Source organism: Alosa alosa, chromosome 24 (genome assembly GCF_017589495.1).
Source record: "Alosa alosa isolate M-15738 ecotype Scorff River chromosome 24, AALO_Geno_1.1, whole genome shotgun sequence".
Classification (NCBI taxonomy): Eukaryota; Metazoa; Chordata; class Actinopteri; order Clupeiformes; family Clupeidae; genus Alosa; species Alosa alosa.
Window position 1 is genome coordinate 19,898,763 of NC_063212.1, and position 17,500 is coordinate 19,916,262.

The 17,500-nt window shown below is 44.7% G+C and overlaps 1 protein-coding gene across 1 annotated transcript in view; it reads left to right on the top strand.

Moving 5' to 3' along the window:
* Window positions 1–17,500, top strand: part of LOC125289129 (adhesion G protein-coupled receptor L3-like) — a 294,210-nt gene that overhangs the window by 26,276 nt on the left and 250,434 nt on the right. The window contains exon 2 of the mRNA XM_048235824.1: window positions 11,798–11,876. The gene's annotated coding sequence lies outside the window, so the exon portion shown is untranslated. The remainder of the gene's footprint in view (window positions 1–11,797; window positions 11,877–17,500) is intronic.

Genomic DNA, 17,500 nt, shown 5'->3' on the forward strand with positions numbered 1-17,500 from the left:
AATAAAAGGCTGCAAGGCAGCATGGCTGAGGAGAGAAAAATAGTGAAGCGGGTTTTTATTGACATGCAGGACCTCGCTTGTCTCCCCTCTGAAACACAAGAAGCCTCACAGGCCTTCGCCCGCACTTATCACCATAGTGATCGCCATGTTGGCTCCACGACGACCACTTCTTTTTCTCCAGCGCTGCCTCGCTCACTCACTCGCTCTCTCACTCTATCCAGTCCCTCCCTCCTCCTCCTCCCCCCTTTATTTCTGCTTTTCTTTTCAATTTATGTGGTTGTGTTGGTTGCTGGGGGCGTATTATATGCAGTGGAAACAATTGATGCACTCGGTGACTTTTTGCCTTCAGTTTGCGCCAGCACTTTATATTTCTAAGTCTATTAGTGGGCTTTGTAATGGTTTTGTGCGTTAACTGACTTTCTGCTTACGCCGTTAAAGAAAGAGATGATGAAAAATCGGAGGAAAAACAGCAAAGTAAGAATGACATAGAAGGGGAGAAAGAGAAAGGTTGGCATTTTTCTGAGTTGTCAAGAAAAATAGACACATTCAATTTTGCACCTCACCATTTCAGTTTTCTTTTTTTTCTTCTGGAGGGTACACAAATGTGATTTTGTGTCTGTAATAATAGAGGAACCTGAGGGGGGGGGGGTGCTCTACTCATCACATTGTCCAGACTATCAGTATGTCTACGCTCGGTCGGGCCGTCGTTTATCATCCTGCTTCAGTCTGGATGAGATGAGTCATGATTTTCCCGAGTCGTAGATAAACGTGAATAATGGCCGTCCGATGGCTGCTTTTGTCTGGCTAATCATCGATCACCCCAGGCGTCGCGTTGCTTCATTACCTGCTCTGTTTGCACAGGTTGTGAGTGGGTCGGTGCAGCTCACAGATGAGTTTCTCCCGCCTCAGCCGGCGTGTGCCTGTAATCAACAGCACTTCCGCCACTCATCTGAAGTACATGAGACAGTCATAACCGTCGTTAAATTAAATCAAATGTAGGTTCCCAGAATAGAATTTGCAGTCATGCCTTCGAACATGCCTTTTCGATTTGTATTCCTCTTTGCTTTGAGTTCGCTTTCTTGTTGTTTCATCCAGCCCCCAAACCCCCTACTTTATTGTCTTTCTTTTCTGTCAAGCCACTTTGAGGTTTATGCTTGGCTGGAGGGAATGCTGTCCAATTTTACGGCTGGATAGTCATCACTCGCTGGCATTGTGCATCTTCTGGATTTTAAATGCTCTGTCAGATGTGATTTTGGATGGTGTGCTGCTAGTCTCTCTCTCTCTCTCCTGCTCTCCTGATAAGAATGTCAGTAAATTCCTACCTGGATATCTGGAGGTAGCTTTGATTTGCTCAAGCAGAACAAGTCTCTCCATATAGCTAAAAATGGTCATTTGTTTTTATAGATTAATTATTTAACTCGGCTCTTTTGATAGATTAATCAGTTAAGTCATTCCTTTTAAGGAAAAGGTATGAATCTTGTTTCGTCTGGTTATATGTAACATGATAGACTTTTAAGACTCACCGCAGTCGGTCATAATGGAGACTTCTGAAAATGATCCTGTAACTTCCAAACCAAAGCTACAATTTGCTAATTAACATCAATTTCAAACCAGGACGTAAAAAAAATTAGACGTCTCGCCTTGTGGACCTGAATATTTATGCCAGTGGGTCATAGAGGGTCAGCCTCTTGCAGGCAGTAATGTTCCCATTCCCTCCGACGTTACAAAAGAAAAATCTCCCATCGCTCCTGTTGTAATTCTAGCGAAAGTGTTAGAACGGCGTCCATTCATATTTGCCCTGGCTAGATTAAGACTCTATTGGTTCCCCAGACCTCTTGGTCCAGCCTCGTTACTCACGGAGAAAAACCTTATGAGGGACGTGACCTCGGGATTTATGTCATTTCTGAGTGTTTCCATGTGAAAGTATCCGCGCGGCTATTACAGAGGCTTCCTGTGTTTGCCTTGCCGACGGTCGCCGTGGTAATGGAAGGGTCAGGTTGCCCATTAGGGGCATGGGATTGATGTGGACTTCTGTTCCTGTGCAAGGGGACATCTAACATTAGAATACAGCGCAGGCTTGCGTGAGAGCGGGGAATAAGTGTGTGTGTGTGTGTGTGTGTGTGTGTGTTTCATACTTATGTTCAGAGCTACCTTCACCTTACTCTCTGGCCATGAATAGGGGGCTTTGTTTGGCCGAAGCCCTTTAACTCCAAACACACACACATTTTCTTGCATATACATACACACACCTGTCAAACTTTGTCCAAGCTACTGTCACTCCTGACACACACCAGAAACCACCTTTCACTCTCTCCCCACTCATTCGGACACACACACCCACACACACAGAAATACACACACACACACAGGGATGGGAGCCTTATTGGAACCACATCTTGGCCCTGCTCCTATGTCAAGGTCACCCTCCTTGCTGGGGTTGCCCTCCTCAAATGGGGGTCAGGTTCCATAATGTGTTTGTGTGTGTGTGTGTGTGTGTGTGTGTGTGTGTGTGAGGCGTGGGTGGTTGCGATAGGTTCCTGGAAACCCAAACGTGTAATTTGGTCTCCACTCTCCGCTAGTCCAATTAGTCACGGTTCTGTTATTAACAACTAGCAGGCCGGACACTCTAAGGGTATCACCCAGTAACTAAGCGCTCAGTGAGAGACTATAGAATGACAACAGTGTGTGTGTGTGTGTGTGTGTGTGTGTGTGTGAATGCATGCTTCATGGTCATTGAGGTTGAGGGGGTTCATGCTGTGCATTTGTTTTCTTTTATATTGAGTTCATACGATGGTGTAAAAGTGTGACACACACACACACACATATATACAATTTGCTTTTTTATTTAAGCATGCTCACCATGCATAAACATTAGAGGGAAAAAAAACATCCATGTGTATAGGTTCTATGTTTTATGTATGTATATGTTTTATGTATCAGACATTGATCTACACTGACAAAAGGACCATATGGAATAAGGATGTTAAATGTTTTTTAAAAACCTGTTGAAGAACATAAAGATATGTCTTTTGTCCACTGGCATATTCTACTTTTACAGTCACCCAAGTATGTTCCTCATCGTTTAAAAGCATATTTTGCTGCTCTAATTTCTTCATTGTATGTGCCTTCTTATTTCTACTTTTTATATTGTTTACTTGAATGTTATGTTTGTCTGTGGACCTAATTGGTAAAAATATGTCTTGTCTCCACCGTGGGATAGTAGGAAACGCAATTTCGATCTCTTTGTATGTCTTGACATGTGAAGAAATTGACAATAATGCAGACTTTGACTTTGAAAAATATTTTAGATTAAGCAAATGAATAAAACCTTCGGCAATGAATCCCCATGAAATTGTGCGCAAGTCCACCTTGTGCATGCATGTTGCATCCCCTTGACCATGTTCAATACACATTTTTCCTCTCCATTGACTTTTATTAAGGGCAGTAAGGTTGCCTAGGAGACTACGGAGGCGTTTTAGCGATGGCGAGACGGCGGCAGCCATTATGATAACGATATTCCCGCCGCTAGGTAAACTCCCCACGGCCACCTCTTCAGCCCCAATAGAGAGGAAAATTGTGGGGATGATTTGAGGGTCGCTCTGACACATGCACTCCGAGGAGATGAGCCTTTCTTAATGTGTGTGTGTGTGTGTGTGTGTGTGTGTGTGTGTGTGTGTGTGTGTGGGGGGCTTGTGTTGGAGAGAAAAAAAGATATGTGCACGCACGGCACGTGGTGAAATAGCAGGGTACACACACAACACTTGCTCAAAGCGCACACGCACACGCACATGGTCAGGGTCACACAGTTATAGACACTTACTCTCTCTCATTCACACACACACACACACACACACGCACACACACACACACTCACAGGCACATGGTCAGGGTCACACAGTTATAGACACTCACTCTCTCTCATTCTCACACACACACACACACACACACTCACACTCACACACACTATCACACTCACACTCACACTCACAGGCACACACATACACTCACAGGCACATGGTCAGGGTCACACAGTTATAGACACTCACTCTCTCTCATTCTCACACACACACACACACACACACTCACACACACACACACACTATCACACTCACACTCACACTCACAGGCACATGGTCACGGTCACAGTTATAGACACTCACTCTCTCTTATTAACACACACACACACACACCCTTGTGCAGTGAAATGTGAACTGATGTATGCCACACAAGGGACTAGTGTCAGGACCCAGTACTCAGCTATGCTATCGATCATCCGCATCAGTCACATTGAAGTGAAACTGTCTTTAGCATGGAAGGTGTGAGTTGTGTGACCAAGTGAGTGAGTGTGTATGTGAGTGTGTATGTGAGTGTGTATGTGAGTGAGTGTTATGCTAACTGTACTCTTTGTCTCAGGACATAGGCTCCGTGTTATGCCTTCTTTAAAGTAGGCTAAAGTGACAACAGAGGTGCGTTCAAATTTGCAAACTTAGGCAAACGTTTTCGGGCTTGTAACCGGAGGTTTGCCAGTTAATGCAACTATGTTCCAAGTGCATATGATGACCGTTCACGTGCTCTTGCGTGATTTTCTACATTTGTCTGGGTCCCACCTCACAGGGCACTCTTGTGAATGGGAAGGCCCTCCTACGCAACCATGGAGACGTTCATCCATGCAGAAATCCTGTTTTGCTGCAACACCCGCTGCCCTACAAGTTGATTTGATATGGCCAATTAGGACAGGGACATAGAGTGTGTGTGTGTGTGTGTGTGTGTGTGTGTGTGTGTGTGTGTGTGTGTGTGTGTGTGTGTGTGTGTGTGAATAAGGGAGAAAGAGTGTGTGTGTGTGTGTGTGTGTGTGTTTGTTTGTCTTTGTCTTTGTATGGTTGAAGATGTAGGAAGGAACCGTAATATGTTGAGGGCGAGTGATAAAATGGCGAAAGAGGAAGCAGGATGGAGATAAAGATAAGAAAGAGGGGAAGCGTTTTTAAAATGCAGAGAGAGAGAGAGAGAGAGATGAGCGATATGAACTATGTTAAAATGCAGGAGAGGAGGGGATAGACTTAACGAGAGAGAGAGAGAGCGAGAGAGGGAGAGAGAGAGGGAGAGAGAGAGGGAGAGAGAGAGGGAGGGAGGGTAAGTGAAGAGATAAAGCAGTAGCCTCAGGTCTGGCTGTGAATTTAAATGGCCTAATCTTCCCGTTGTGTGCGGTGCTGTGCATGGCGGGCTGGAGTCGGTGCTGAGGAGAGAGAGCAGGGGCAGCAGCAGGGCCACGAGACGAGTCTCCTCCAGCATAGCGCCACCGTTATCAGCTCTCATGAATTTAATTTCACCCACACCCACAGCACGGAAGCGGGAAGAGCCTGTGGAAATCATACACCCATCCCACCACACACACACACACACACACACACACACACACACACACACACACACACAGAAGAGCCTGTGGAAATCATACACCGCTGCTGTCCCCATCCCACCTTCACACACACACACACACACACACACCACACACACACACACACACACACACACACACACACACACAGACAGACACATACATACACACAGACACACACACACACACACACACACACACACACACACACACACACACACACACACCCACACCCTCTTGTCTTGCTTGCACATCTAATGACAATCTCTCCTGGTTCAGTCAGCAACCCTCTACCAGCACACTCTCTAGTAAATGCTGCGTCTGACTTTGAACCCTGACCGCACTGTTTTTTTATGAGACCAGTTGGGTGTAACGTGTTGCCTTTTTACATCCTTGATATTACCTCTGATCATGTTTCATTTTTAACATCAGACCTGCTATAGTCACCAGGAGTGCTATGCATTTGCATTTTTATTTCTTTGTTTCCTTGTTTTTTTGCCGGTATTTCTTTATTCCATGTCTATGTTCATTAATTAATTCCAAGATCAAAAATGAAAGTGCCTGGTTTTCCGATGCCTGTGCGCTTCGAGTGATATCGAGTTTCATCACCTGCCCAACAAATTCATAGAGCCTCTGATTAACTGCATGAGAAATAATGTAGCAAGACCCAATAAGGTAGAACTTTTGAAGTTGCCGTTTTTCCTCCTGGTTTCCTTTTCAAGGTTTGTGAATGTATTTGAAGTCATCTCTGCATGGTATTAGGTGTTTATTGATGGCCTGTCCCTCATGCTGTGTGTGTGTGTGTGTGTGTGTGTGTGTGTGTGTGTGTGTGTGCATTATTGAAGAACATAGGAGTTCTTCAAGTGTTTTTTTGTGGGAGTTTTTGGGCTTTGATGTGTTGGGAATGTAGTCTTGTGGTGTTTTTGTTCTATTATGGGGCTTGATGGGGTCTTGGTTTGGCCAGCCTGGATGTGGCAATCTCAGTGACTGATGTATATTTTGTATAGATTGTTGAAATGCACACACCTGGCTGTTGAAATGCGCACACTCATAGCTGGCATGAGTATAATTTTGCATTGATCAAATAATCAAATAATTAAGCATCACTGTCATATACCGTCAAAGATATTTAATATGTAACTGTAAATTAATTCTCTGTGGTATGATGCTAGAGTGATGGTGTTGATGGTGTAATTTGTGTTAATTGCCCTGCCCAATGGTGTTATAGCTGGAAACGGCTCTGGTTTCCTCGCCTACATCCTGGTATTGTGACTTAAGTGTGATTATGAAGGGGTGGACGGGGTCAGAGATGGGTCAGTGTGTGTGTGTGTGTGGCAATGAGCGTTTCATGTACCGATACGCAAGGTTTATATAGTGAACATGCTGGAAATGCCATGACTATTTGTCCCCTTCATATTGTTGGAATACATTTTATATCTTGGGGAGTTGAATGCCTGTGATTAGGCCTGTGGTTGTGCATGTTGGGCTATTGCCACACCAGGTGTGGACATTTTTCCCAGTGCAATTCCATGTTCGCAGTGCAATTCCATTTTCCCAGTACAATTCCGTGTTCCCAGTGCAATTCCATCTTTTTTTATGAAATGCGCATACATTCCTTTGGGTCAGCTTTCAGGAAGTTGTCTGAGAGCATGTGCTTTGTTTGGGGCTTCTGGGACGCATTGTTTCATAACAAGATGGTCCCTCAGGCCTCACGGGCCTAATTGATTGATTACAAAGGTGGTAGGTTTCCTGATTCACTTACACACACATTTGCACACACACACACACACACCACGCTCCATTCTGCCCGTGTTCACACCCTTACGGAATCAGGATGGTGGACGAGGGTGATCATTCAGCTGAATGGGGGATGTGAATAGGACCCTCCAGCCTGGCCATCAGTGATGAAGAGCAGTGTGAAGTGTTCTCTGTTGTAGTCAGATCAAACCCATTTGGCTGGGGGAGCTGGGAGGGGTGGTGTAGTGGAAGGGGGTTTGATTGGGGCCTTGGGGGTGTCGGGCGTTGCCGTGGCAGCAGGCCTTTGTGACTCATAACGGTTCCATCCACTCCAGCTCTTGCCGTATTTTCATTTTCCAGTGGGGCGAAGAGCGTTTGCTTTGACAAGCAGCGTGACGACCCCCCACCCCTCTTCGCCCCGAGACCACCTCTCCCCTCTACGGCGCCCTATAGTGTACTCACCCTCACCAGCTGACCAAGCCCTTACCCCCACAACAGCCCCCTCAATGCCCTGGAACACAGTCCATCACTTCACATTAGACGCTACGTCAATATCTCCCCCCAGGCCTAATGGCTTATTTCCCTTCTGTGGGTGGCGGGAGGAGAATCATGTTAATAATTTACACTCATCTGAGACTCTCTGTCTGTTTTCTGTGTGTTTCTTTTTATTTTGAGTGGGGTGGGTGGGGGGAGAGGAGTGATTTTTTTTTTTTTTCCCAGAAGACCTTTTAAGTGATTTGTTTTGTAAAGACATATGTTTAGCCTTGGCCGAATGATGTCGGGTGGGGAATTTGGCATAACCTAAATCTCAAGGCAGAAAACATACACACACAGGAAAAAATAAACATATTGGCTATGGCTGACTATAGATATGAATAGCAGCACATGCTTTTTACAGTTTCCAGTTTGGCATGCCATGTGACACATCTAGCCAGTATAGGGAGGGAGACTGCTGCCTGCCATCAAGACCCCCCTGAGAAATATGGAGCTTAGCAGAGGGTTGAGTTCACTCCAAGCATCATCATCTTCGGGGGGGGGGGGGGGGAGAGAGAGTACTCTCTCCGAACTCTGGCAGCAGGAGTTGCTTGGCACGTGTCTCGGGTATGATGCGTCTCTGAGCTTCAGCCACAAGCAAACAAGAAGGAGAAGGAGATAGAGAGAGTGTAGGAGAGAGGTGGAGGCAATGAGAGAGGGATGGAAAGAGAGGGAGAGAGAGAAGGGTAGAGACGGAGGGAAAAATGGATTGAGAGGGGGATGGAGATAGAGATGGGCGTAAGTGGAGAGAGGGATGGGGAGAAAGAGAGAGGGATGAAAAAAAGTGAGAAGGATGGGAAATGGCAAAATGGAAAGAGGGATGGAGAGATGGGTAACAAGGACTGAGGACTGGGTAACAAGATGGAGGGATGGAATGAGTGCTCCAGGCTGTGTTACTTTCAGTAATGGCTTCAGGACCCCCCCAAACACACACACACACATTACACACACACACACACACACACACACACACACACACACACATGCACACACACACACATACAAATAATACAGAAAATGAAAATGAAAAAGCATAAAACAACATAAAGACATGATGAAGAAAATCCATATGGAGATTGAGATGGAGAGATGGAGTAGAGGAGTGAATCTCTTAGTGGGCAGCGAGACCCTGACTGGCATAAACTCAGTGGATACGCTGACTCCAGCTCATTGTCTAGTGAAGTAAAGCGAACAGAAGGATCTGGTGCAGTTGGCTCATGCTGGTGGGTCGCAGAAGGGACAGGAGTGTCTTCTCCAGTTCCATATGGGGCTGCGGTGTCATTTGCTGCTTTGGTGCAGTGAACTTGCTAGTGCCCAGAGGCAGTTCCCACTTTAAACACCTCGGATAATGACACTAAACAGTACTGTTTCAATGTCCATGTTCCCCCCTCTCTCCTCTCCCTCCTCCCTTTCTCCTTCTCTCTCTTCTCTCTTCTCTCTTCTCTCTTCTCTCCTCTCTTCTCTCTCTCTCCTCTCCCTCCTCCCTTTCTCCTTCTCTCTCTTCTCTCTTCTCTCTATCTCTTCTCTCTCTCTCCTCTCCCTCCTCCCTTTCTCCTTCTCTCTCTTCTCTCTTCTCTCCTCTCTCCCTCTCCCTCTCTCTCTCTCTCTCTCTCTCTCTCTCTCTCTGAGAGTCACAGGTTAATAGAGGCTGTAAGTGAGATTGTACTTTGTGGTGCGCTTGCTCATCATGTTGTGTGATGAAAAAGTACCGTATGTCATCTCGTTGAGGGTGTGGAGGATGAAGCACTTGTTATTTTTGCTCCTTACAGAAATATTGTGTTAATGAGGTCATTTTGTGCTTCGTGTTTGGGAAAATTTGTGTTTGTGAAGATTTGTGTTTGTGAAATCTCTGTTCCTCCCTGATAACAAGTCAGACATTGTGTCACAAGGCCTGAGTCATGCTGGTGTATGCAGTAACATACCTGTTCTGGTCTCCCACATTACTAAAACCCATTTCTGATGTGGATAGTGGGGTTTGTTTTCATTGGTTAGTGATATGACTGGTTTAGCTCTATTACTTGTGAATCGCATACAGTGTAAGCGATTGCAATAATTGGGAGATAATGCAATTGCAAATAAGCAGGCCATTTGTGTCCCTTTGTTTAGATGAGAACACTTCAAGACACACACACACACACACACACAAACACACAAACACACACACAGAGACGCAGACACAGACACGGAGACTGGGTGGCTGAGAGAGTCTAATCCAATTTGTCTTTGAATTTGCTTAATAATTTGATTGCAGATTATCCCCTATCTCATTACTTTCCAGAAACTTGAGATTCTTATCAGACTACTGGCCTTCAAACATAGCAGACTCTCAAGTGCGTGTGTTTGTGTGTGTATGTGTGTGTGTGTGCACACGTGGATAAGATTTTTATCAAGAGTGTTTTTGCGGGAATCAATTTCACAGCACAGGAGACAAAGCACCAGTTGTCTAAAATGGACACGACGAGAGGGAAAACATTGGGTGCTACACTTCTGCTTTGTCAGACGCATTGTCGAAGGACTTCAGCTTGAAGTACACCGTGTGTGTGTGTGTGTGTGTGTGTGTGTGTGTGTGTGTGTGTGTGTGTTTTAATTATTCTCGGTTCTGAAGAATTAATTATGGCGAAATGGTCCACTTAGTTGCCTTAACAGTCCTATTAATTCCGTTGTAATTAAATTCAACCTTTTCATGTCAGCACCCTTTTCAGAATGGTAAAAGGAGAGCAGGAAATGGAAAATGAAGAAATGAGACCAGGAGAATAGAATGAGAGGAAGGAAATATCTGGGAGAGTGGAGGCACATTACCCACCACGACATAGTGAAGAGCTCCGAGAGCTCGTACCCTTGCAGAGAGAGAGAGAGAGAGAGAGAGAGAGAGAAAAACGAGAAAGAACAAAGGGTTCAGTGAATTTATGCTGAAAGTGAAGATGGATGCATACACGTTTGGGTGTGAGAGGGGAGGGTAGACAGAGAAGCTTATGTTATGCAGGCCCTGACACACACACGTGCATAGAGAGAGGCATCAAGATGCGTAGTCTAAGACAAAGGCAGCTACAAGCAGAGGGCAGAATAAGACAAGACTGTGTGACAGAGATGGAGAGTACTGAGAAAGGTTGACCACGACAAGTGAACGGGGACATTTAAACAGGAAGCAGAGGTATGGAGAGATGGGCAGACAGGCATCTAGACAACAAAGGTTGGAGAGAGAGGGAAAGAAAGAGAGAGAGAGAGAGAACAAGAGAACAGAGTGAGCATGAGAATACAGATGACCATCCTAGCCAAACGCAACATACCTTGACCAGTAGCGATAGTACTAGGAATGAGAAGAGACACAGGGGCCGGCCAGGCTGAGAGAGAGAGAGAGAGAGAGAGAGAGAGAGAGAGAGAGAGAGATTGAGAGAGAGAGAGAGAAAGAGTAAGAGTGATGGAGAGAGTGAAGAGCAGAGGTAAACATGAAAGTGGCCATCAAAATGCAAATAGAAAGAATGGAGGCTAGCCGATGGAGGGAGAGATATTTACAGCGGTGTGTTTAATGTGGTTTAAATCGGAATCTTTGTCTCGGAGAGGAGGAGGAGGAGGAGTGGGCCCTTTTTGCGGGGAGTATAAATCAGGCATTAAAAGCTGGTGTGTCCTAAATGGATCCTCATACATACATTAGCTGCCCATCACCGCACGGCATGGACGCTAGACCAGACAACCGCTGAAAAATTTATAGCCGTGTGGCTACCTTGCTGCCCACACCCAACCAGAAAAAGAAACGACAAAAAAAAAAGAAGAGAACAGCAATTATAATGACGACAAATTCAAATCACAACCACACAGTTGTGTTCATATCGAGTCACATTGCATATTCTTATATTCACCGATTATAAGAATATGCCATGTTCTTTAAGTAATATATTTTATGTTGCTTCTATGGTTGATTGGTCTGTGTTTGAAGGCAAAATAATGACCTGCATCTCGGCCCATGTATGTTTCCATCTCGATTAGGAAAACAGCAGAACTACCATACTGATTCATAATTTGTTTAATGAGTTCGATCACCTATGATCGGCGTCACCATGTTATCCCTTTGTCCATCATTTTTCCCCGTCCATTCGTCCATCCAGTCTAATGTTAACGTGTCTTGTGTTTCAGGAGTGTCCAGTGTCCAGTCCCGTCCTGTGATGCACAGGTTTGGGACCATCAGCTGCTGAGCCGCAGGACATTGTGTAAGGTACAGTCACGCAACAGTAATGTTTTCTATGAGCAAACAATAACATGTTCTATAAATAAACAAACAAACAGACAGGACAGAGAGAGATGTACTCAACTGAGCAGAGTTAAGGCGGATTACTGATATGTCAGAGAGGAGAGAGTGGGTGACACATGATGACCACATGGTGACCTTCTGACCTTCATGATTCGGCCCCGTTTAGGCTGTGTTAGTGTCGGCTGTTCTCTGCTGATGAGTTAAAGGTTAAAGTAAAAGTTTATTGGTGCCTCTGGTAAAGATAAGAAAAATAAAGATCTTTGACACGTGTGTTTTTGTTAAAAAAATATGTATTTCTTTTTGAAGATTGTTTTCTCATTTTGTTCCTCATTGCTTTCATTGTGAAACTTTTACTCTTGGTGCCAATAAACATGGAGGGCGCTGCATCTGTGAGATCCAGAGAGCAGCCAATAGTAGATCAGTGAAAGCCAGAGAACAGCCAATCTTAGCCCTACAGATCAGGAGAACAGCCAATCCTAACGCAATGAGCTCCGCAGAGCAGCCGATCCTAGACCAGTGAAAACCACACAACCTGCCTGATCCAAAGAACAGTCCGGTAACACTTTATAATAAGGTGCCATAATATATAGCAAACTAGACATTACCTAACCCTTTGTTAATATTTGTAAATTGTTACTAAAATATCAGTTAATAGTTTTTCATCATTAATTAAATATTACCACTGTAACTTGTGTTGTGTATGGTAGCCCTGTGAGATCTAGAGGACTGCACTATAGAGGACACACATATGTACTGTAGGTCAGAATAGTTGAAGGTTTGAAATAGTAAAAGATTTCACACACACATACACACACACACACACACACACACAATGTTCTATTGTTGCATTTTCTGTTTCAAATGTCCTGTGGCGATGTTAGTAGCTTCTGTCTGGAGGCCAGTTGGTTGTCCTCTAACTCACCACACAGTGTAGTGACTCTGTGCTCAGCTCTGCCGATTCCAACGGCACAAAGGCAGCACACACACACACACACACACACACACACACACACACACACACACATAACCACATCTCTATTCCCTGTGGTGTCATTTTCAAGCCACAGAATTACTTTTAAGGAGTGATTCAGGTTTACAAAATGCAAAGGAACAGACAAGCAACACATGAATATGCATCAGTGCCAGGATTAGCTAGCGTTTACATTCTAGCACCCCACTCTTTTCTCTTATTACAGAGAGTGTTCACAGCACAGATGCCTGTGTGTGTGTGTGTGTGTGTGTGTGTGTGTGTGTGTGTGTGTGTGTGTGAGAGAGAGAGAGAGAGAGAGAGAGAGAGAGAGAGAGAGAGAGAGAGAGAGAGAGAGAGAGAGAGAGAGAGAGAGAGAGAGAGAGAGAGAGAGAGAGAGGAGAGAGAGAGAGAGAGAGAGAGAGAGAGAGAGAGAGAGAGATTACAGAACAGATACCCTCTGTGTTTGAGTGTGTGTGTGACAGAGAGAAAGAGTGTGTATTGGTAGGATCTTCATGATTGTGTTTGTGTATGCTTTGTGTGTGTGTGTGTCTGTGGACCTGCTTGATTATGTGTGCTTGTGTGTGTGTGTGTATGGACAACATGGGCATTTATGGAAATATTATTCGATAGGTGCTCATCAGCATATGCAAATCCCCGGGGAAATGGCCAGTAAGTCCTTTTCATGGCCGCAACCCCCTCCGGTCCTCCCTCGCGCGGGTCCAAGTTAGCGACAGAGCCATGTTTTGATTTCGCTCCTCGATGCAAATGATATTTTGGGGACAATCATGCAAAGGAACAGCTGGCTTCCATTTGTGCCTAGCCTGCTTTGAGTCTGTTTTTCTGTCTTTTCATGTTCAGTCTCACTCTCCCTTTCTATTTCTCTCTCAACCTCCCCTCTCTCTCCCGTTCTCTTTCTCTCTCTCCCTCCCCTCTCTCTTTCCCTCCTCTCTCTCTTTCTATCTCTCTTTCTTTGTCTCTCCCATCACCCCCTCAGTCTCTAACCTCCACTCTTTCAGTCTCTTCTTTATAGTGTAAGTCTGTTCTCTCTCTCTCTCTCTTCTCTTCTCTTTCTCCCTCTCTCTCTGTTCTCTCTCTCTCTTTCCTCCCTCTCTTTCTATGTCTGTCTGTCTGTCTCTCTTTTTCTTTTTCTCCCTCTCTTTGTTTCTCTCTCTCTCTCTGTTTCACATGCTCTGTTCTCTTTCTCTTAACTCCCTCTCTTTCTATGTTTCTTTCTCCCTTTCTTCTTTTTCTCTCTCTCTGTTTATCTCTCAATCTCTTCCCTCCCTCTCTTTCTGTGCCCCCCCTCATGTCTCCAGAGTATCTAACCTTCACTCAGTGCTTGCTGTTTCTCCACATATCTCCCTATTCATTTGATTTGACAGTGTTTTGTCTGCCGCTGTCCCTGTATCCACCCACACAGCTCTTCCACTCCTACCCTGCCCAGGAGCTTAGAGTACCACACCAGACCAGGCCCCTCCCCCCCAAAGACCACCATCCACCCCTCTAGAGAAATAAAATCAAATCATATCTGGAGGTCTTGGTCATACAGGTTTGGCTGACACCTACCACACACAGTGTTGTGCAAAACTATATCAGTCACCGTGCAGTCCAGCAGGCATTTGCTGTTACCACACATCTGGGTTGGATTTCGCTCAGTATGTGGCTTTAAAATGGACTCTCTCTCTCTCTCTCTTTGTCTCTATCACTTTCTGTCTTTCTCTCTGTCTTTCTCTCTATAACACACACACACACCCTCTCACCACTCAGGCAGATTGAGGTTCAGCTATTGACTCATACCAGGAAGCAACAGGGCCATTCATTTACCTCAATTGTTTTAGGACCCTCACTCTGTCTTTTACTGTAATAGGGTAGCTGCTACTGTGTGCAACGGTGACGCCATTTGCTAACAACATACTCTCCCAATCTTGTTTTGTCCTTAGTTTTTGAGGTATTCATTTAATGGTATGGTTTGGGCAAGGTTAGTCTATTAAGTGTAGCTTTAATAGCGTGTGTGTGTGTGTGTGTGTGTGTGTGTGGAGAGAGGAAAGGATAACAGCAATCTCACCACCACCGAGTGCCAAGTCCGTCGAGCTCTTAAGCTATAAAGAGAAGTGCCTCACAAATCTCGAAGTCTATTAGTGCTGAAAGGTGTCAAATTAATTTCTATCTGCGGACTATTTTCATTATCAACATCTTAACGCGTCCTGACGTTGAATTAAGAGTTTTATTTGATGCACCTTCTTAGTCTAATGTGTGGTCGCTTCAGATTAGCGCTAATCGGGCGGAATAAGACACAATCGCCACACGCCGGGCTCCGTGCCTGACCAGTGGGCTGACAACAGGAGGTGTTCCACCTCCTTGAGCCTTCGAGCTTTTGGATTTTCGGACGTTTCGTCCCCTGCAGTGTCGTCGGTTAATGCGATACTCCTGGATTGTCCAGCAAGACCAAGGGGTGGTGAAGTAGTCCCCCTGGTGTCGTGATTTTATCTTTTTAAAACAATACTCATTGATTTGTTTGGCCTTCGGCCGTTGTGGGGATTTGTATCCGTCTCTTTTGCCTTTTGCCTTCTCAGTTCTCACTCTTCATTTGACTCACTTTACTTTTTGTTTTCTTTTTGCAGCTCATGCAAATCTTACGCTTTGAATAGTTTCAGGGAGGAGAAAAGTGTTGGGCTTGTTTGAATGCAGTTCAAATTCAGTCCAAGAACTGTTTACTTTTGAGCTCCTGTTGTTGTTTTGGGTAACAAATGTGGACTTTTAAAAAAAAAAAAAAAAAAAAAAAAAAAAAAAAAAACCTCCCTCACATTATGATCCTTTTAAAAAAAAAAAATTACCAGACCCTTTTTCCCCTTGCAACCCTGACTCATGTAAATAATCAGTTCAGACACTATTTTTGCTAGAGAACATGGTTTAAGAAGTGTTATTAAAGAGAATCTCTGGCCTCTGGTAACTCCAGTTCCTCTGTGCTGACATTCAGGACCAGCCTGCATCAAATTAACACACAACATTTGCATCAGTCTCTCTCTCTCTCTCTCTCTCTCTCTCTCTCTTTCTCTCTTTCTCACGCACACACGCGCACACACACACACACACACCCCTCTCTTCCCTGCTCTATAAATACCCAGAGATTAGCAACACATTGCCTAATTTGAGGAAGATGACATTTTGGTCACAGAGCCTTTATGACTCGATGATGAAAAGGTGGCTCTGTGGTTGGGCCCTCCATAACACGCACAGTTGTTTTCCCATTGGAGTTGTGTCAGATTGTGGTGTTGTGTTGTGTTGTGTGTTGTTATTTTGGCATGTAAGAATGCTGTTGGCTGCTGGCTGCTGTGCTTCTGTTTGTGTGTGTGTGTGTGTGTGTGTGTACACTTGTCACTGGTGTGATTCACTGATGTCATTTGACCGAGACTGCACTACACTACACTGCACCCCACCCCACCCTCCACTGGACTTCTGCTGTATCAGCTCCAGTCGTCAGCGTGTGTGTGTGTGTGTGTGTGTGTGTGTGTACATGCTTGTGTGTGATTGTGTGTTTGCAAGAATTTGGATGGGATGTCAGTCTACATGTTGTGTACGACCCTGGTGAGCATTCGAGTACCATGTGTGTATATGTGAGGGTGTCTGTTCTTCTCTGTGTGTGTGTGTGTGTGTGTGTGTGTGTGTGTGTGTGTGTGTGTGTGTGTGTGTGTGATTGGTCTGCGCCCACAGGCATGAATGTGCTGTCTCTTGTCCTCTTTGTCCTGGTTCTCCCTTCCTGTGATTAGTAGACTGCTGAGGCAGGGTCTTTTCTCTCATCTTCACACACACACACACACACACACACAGCGGCTAGGCCTGATCTCTCCACCTCGCTACCTCACTGTAGATAAACTCCAGTATAAGCTGTACTCCTGTATAAGCTGCAGTCCTGTATAAGCTCATTGTAGGCTGTGTGATACAGATGTTTTTCCATTCTTCTCCTGTGGTGTGTGTGTGTGTGTGTGTGTGTGTCTGCGCGTGTGTGTCTACGTGTGTGTGTGTGTCTGCATAAACACAATGCTTGATTCCGTCTCTCCCCCACGTCTCATTACAAGATTCAGAGTGAAATAAAATAACAATAAAAATAATGAGATGAGGATTTTAATTTGATTTTTCTTGGTCCTCCCACTCCCTCTAAATAATAATAATAATAATAATAAACCGCTATCATCAGTAAATAACACTGCAACATCGTTCTGTGATGCTAGCAATGGAGACTACCATTTATTTGTGTTACCAGCAGCAGAATTGAATCCAGTCTACGCAGACTGAACACATAAATGGCTTGACATGCACCTCCTATTGAACACACATAATATAAACACATATTGTAACAAACTGCTCAGTTGTCTCAAAATGTTTTTTATTGGTTTCACACCAAACCACACGAACACACAATACTGGGCCATACTTGGCCTTATGCCTCAGCACTAAACATCTACTTTAGGCTGTATCTAAAACACACACCAATCAACCCTAATTATGAACACTGTAACCAGCTGCAAACAAAAACACAACAGACATGACCTACAACATTGTCAACCCGCATGGTTATTACATCGACATTACACACATACACACATTGCACGGCATCATA